Source organism: Nannospalax galili, unplaced genomic scaffold (genome assembly GCF_000622305.1).
Source record: "Nannospalax galili isolate Female #2095 unplaced genomic scaffold, S.galili_v1.0 scaffold291, whole genome shotgun sequence".
Taxonomy (NCBI): domain Eukaryota; kingdom Metazoa; phylum Chordata; class Mammalia; order Rodentia; family Spalacidae; genus Nannospalax; species Nannospalax galili.
Window position 1 is genome coordinate 1,331,998 of NW_008330588.1, and position 3,253 is coordinate 1,335,250.

General features: G+C 41.2%; 1 pseudogene; it reads right to left on the minus strand.

The window, feature by feature from the left end:
- Positions 1-260: 260 nt before the first annotated feature.
- Positions 261-741, minus strand: LOC108491660 (annotated as a pseudogene).
- Between the last annotated feature and the right edge of the window lie 2,512 nt (positions 742-3,253).

Genomic DNA, 3,253 nt, shown 5'->3' on the forward strand with positions numbered 1-3,253 from the left:
CCAACCCTGCTATACAGTGAGGATAAAATTTTCCTGCTTTAAGACACCAAGGACTGGAGAGAATTAGGTAACCACTAGACGGCAACAACAACAGAGAGCCAGGTAGGGCAGGGCCTGTGAAGGCTGCTGGGGGAGCCGTAGGGAGAACTGCACCAGGAGCACAGGCTTCCCAGTGGGAACTCTAATCCACTTCCATGCAAGATGCATCCCCAACACCCTCAGTGAGTGGATCTCACCAGAAACAACAACACTGGACTCCTCTACGGCTCATCTTTATCAGTACCCAGTTCTAGTTTGATCCTGTGGTAGATGTGATTGGAGGGGGTCTGAGGATCCTCGAGGGCGAAGCCAGAGGAGAGCAGAGTGGTTTCAAATAGCAGCACCACCAGGTCCTTGCGAGCCTTGTCATTTTTTGTCCGGCTAAGTCTTCTGCCATAGGGTCTCCATGACAGGGTGGTCAGGGTGGATCTCCAGGTGCTTTTTGGCCATCATGTAGCCCATTGTAGAGTTGTCTCAAAGTGCCTGGGCCTTCATGGTCTACCCCATGTTGGCCGTTCAGCCGTAGGTGCTTGGCATGATGCAGTAGGGTGAAGACACAAACCCACTGCAGATCGTCACCTCCTCAACCTTCTTTTCCAAGGTTTCCCTCATGAGCTTGCAGAGATTCTCAAAACTTGCCTTGCTCTCCTCCAATTTCTTCTTCTCCTCCTCATCTTTTGGTAGCTTCAGGCCCTTCTTCATCAAATTAGTTTTCTAACGTATATTTATATATCTATGTATATGTTTGTTCAGGTGTCAGTATGCAAGAGGCAAGAAAGGCTTATATGAAATGTAGAAGTCAATCTTCCCAGAATGTTTACATTTCTGGGCAGTCTAATTTTTATCCTTGTTCTATAATTTTTATTTTTTTACATAAAGAACTATTGAGAGTTTTGATCAGTAATAAAGTTACAAGATAAGAAAGAACTTATAATCAAGAAAATTTGTGGATAATTTTGTTGTGTAACTTCATCTTAAGATATAATTTTATAATTTAAATGATCATTACCAAAAACTGTATTTTACTTGGTTATATATTACATATATTTAAATTTATGAATTTCTTATCTAGAAGTCAGATAGCTTCATGTTTTAAGTTAGCGATAATTTAAAATTAATTCCTTGAAAGACTCATACAATGTATTTTGATCATAGTCACCCTTCCCCATTTTTCTTAGCTATACCTGCACATTCCCATGCCCCCCCTCTACTTTATGTTCTTTTTTAAAAGTCCTCTCAGTCTTCTTTATGTCCCCCAAATACTTTTGGGTGTGGGACCATCCACTGAAGCATAGTTAACCTACCAGGTGTCACACTCTTAAAGAAAGCTGACGTCCCAACAGGTATCAATTGTCCTTAGCTAGGGATGGGACTTTATGCCCCCATCTCATGCTGGGATTTTTGTCTGGTTTGAGCTTGCACAAGTCTTGTGCATGCTGTCATAACTGATGTGAGTTCATATGTGCAACTACCCTGGTGTGTCCAGAAACCGGTTTTATTGTAGTTATCCACCAATTCTGCCCTGTACAATCTTTCTAACCCCTCTTCCATGACAATCCCTAAGCCTTAGGGAAAGGGGTGTGATATAGATGTCCCATTTAGGGATGGGGATTCTGTAGTCCCTTACTCTCTGTATGTTGACCAGCTGTGTGTATCTGAGGTAATCATTATCTACTAAATAAAGAAGCTTCTCTGGTGAGAGTTGAGAGATACACTCATCTATAGGTATAACAATCAGTCATTAAGAGTCAGTTTAATTATATCCATTTAACAGAATGATAGTAGTAGGAGTTCCCATAGGGTCTATGACTTATCTGCCACAGGTTCTTGGCCCAGATAATGGTGTCAGGTATGGGTTCCATCTTGTGTAGTAGGCCTTAGGTCCAGAGAGTATTTGGTTACTCCCATAAGCCTTGTCATTATTGAACCAGTGGGCATATCTTATCAGCCAGTCATTATTATACAGAGTTCGAAGCTAAGACCTTCTTCTGGTAGCTTACATAGCACCTTCCAGAACCATGAAAGCTAGCCAGTACAGATGAAGCTTCAAGGTCAGTACCAGCTTAATTTCTCCATGTCCTATGACCCAAGTATGTAGTGTCTTCAGCAATAAAGTCTTACTGTCAGGTTCTGGAGGGAAACCAAGAGAAACGGCAATAGCCAGTAATGTGTGGGGATCTATGGCCCTATTCCTGGTATTAGAATTTTTATCTTCTAGCCTGTGGTGTTTGGTAGGGGTACTGTTCCCCAATTATAGGGTAGCTCCATTTAAACTCTATCTAGAAGTTAGATATCTTCAACTTTTTCTACTTTAGTGATATGATTTTTAACATTTTAAAATATTTCTTGTTCATAGGAGCTATATTTTGTGCATATGTGTGTGCGTGTGCATGTGTGTGTGTGTGTGTGCGTGTGTGTGTGTAGCATTTGTGGAAGCCAGAGGATGTCAAGGGTCTGCCTTGATCGCTCTCCACTTTATCTTTTGAGACAGGATCTCTTACTAAACCAAGTGCTCACTAACTGGCTAATAAGCTCTGGGGATCCACCTAGGATTTGGACTTCCTGTGCTAGGGTTACAGATGTGTGAAATCACCCCCAGCTATGTTATGTGGGTGCTGGGGATCTGAGCTCAGGTCCCCATGCTTCTGGGCAGGTACTTAACTGACTGAGCCATCTATCCAGCCCATGAACTGTATTTTTGTTTATGTAATATCCATCCAATATCTAATAGCAGTTTAAGGTTCAAGAAGGGTCTATAAATATGACTGAAAAAGTATTTTCTGAAATGTGACTCTCACAACACCTTCAAACTGCAGGACTGATTCTAGACCATCACGTTTCTGGCATGGAGTGCAGGAATCTTTTCAAGAACTCATCCTTCACCCTACCCTCAATCTAGTGATTAATATTTATCTTAGATAGTGAAACTCACCTTCCTGCAGAGAAAACAAACAGGTATCATTGATTTATAGATGAGAAAGCCTACATTGAAGCCCCAGATTGGCCCATAGTTAACTCTGTACACATGGGGACAACTCCAACTCCACTTCAGACAATAATTTTTTCAGCTAGGCATGATTGACTTAGATTAAATATACTAAGGTCTTTTTAAAATAAAAGATTGTCTTTCAGTTTGCTAATTTCTAGAATGAATGATCCTAATGAGGTCATGAGGGTCAAATATGTGAATGCTCATTCATACACTGTTGCAACA